The sequence below is a fragment of the Callorhinus ursinus genome, unplaced genomic scaffold (assembly GCF_003265705.2).
Source record: "Callorhinus ursinus isolate GAN/ISIS: 27379988/994484 unplaced genomic scaffold, GSC_fseal_2.0 scaffold81, whole genome shotgun sequence".
Taxonomy (NCBI): domain Eukaryota; kingdom Metazoa; phylum Chordata; class Mammalia; order Carnivora; family Otariidae; genus Callorhinus; species Callorhinus ursinus.
The window spans coordinates 3,082,496-3,083,237 of NW_027397143.1; positions in this window are offsets into that span (position 1 = coordinate 3,082,496).

Sequence of the window (742 nt, forward strand, 5' to 3'; positions counted from 1 at the left end):
TTTCATTTCATTTCATTTCATTTCATTTCATTTCATTTCATTTCATTTCATTATTTCATTTCATTCATTCCTAAGCAGCTGCTTCATGCCTCTCCTGATGCTTAAGGGGACTTCATGATGAGTGAGAATAATCCCGCCTGGGCACCTACCTGGCACTTATGGAGTGGTGGGAGGGAGACACTAATCCAGTGTCACACAGAGAGCGAGAAGACCCCCCCCCCAACCAGGGTCCAGATCTGCCTCTCCTCCTCCTTGGGGATTCACAGCTCCCCGGTGGGGAGTGGCATGGATGCTAGGACCCCTGTGGAGGTACCTACATCTGAGTTAACATTATTCCCCCTGCTTTGGGGACTAGTCATGTGGCCTGGGCCTGGCCACCTAGCCACTAGGTCCCGCTGGCCCTGGCATTGGTACAGGGATCAGCATGTGGTCCATGCTGGGTTCTTGACAACCTGTTCAGGGACATGGGGGTAATCAGAAAATCTGAGCTTCTTCTCTGCCTGGTGGCACAGCTGGCTGGAGGGTAGACTGGTGATGCTGGGGACCCTCTTGTCAACTTTGGGATGCGGTAGGGGAAGGCATGTCTGAGACTGAGGCAATCCAGAGCAAAACAGATCTCTAGGATAGAGGAAGATGCACAGTTTGGGGAGCCCCTGGATTTCGCTGGGGCTGAAACCAGGATTTATCCCTGGAATTCTCAGTATCAAGGCTCAATAAGTTCCCATCTTCCCCTGAGGCACTC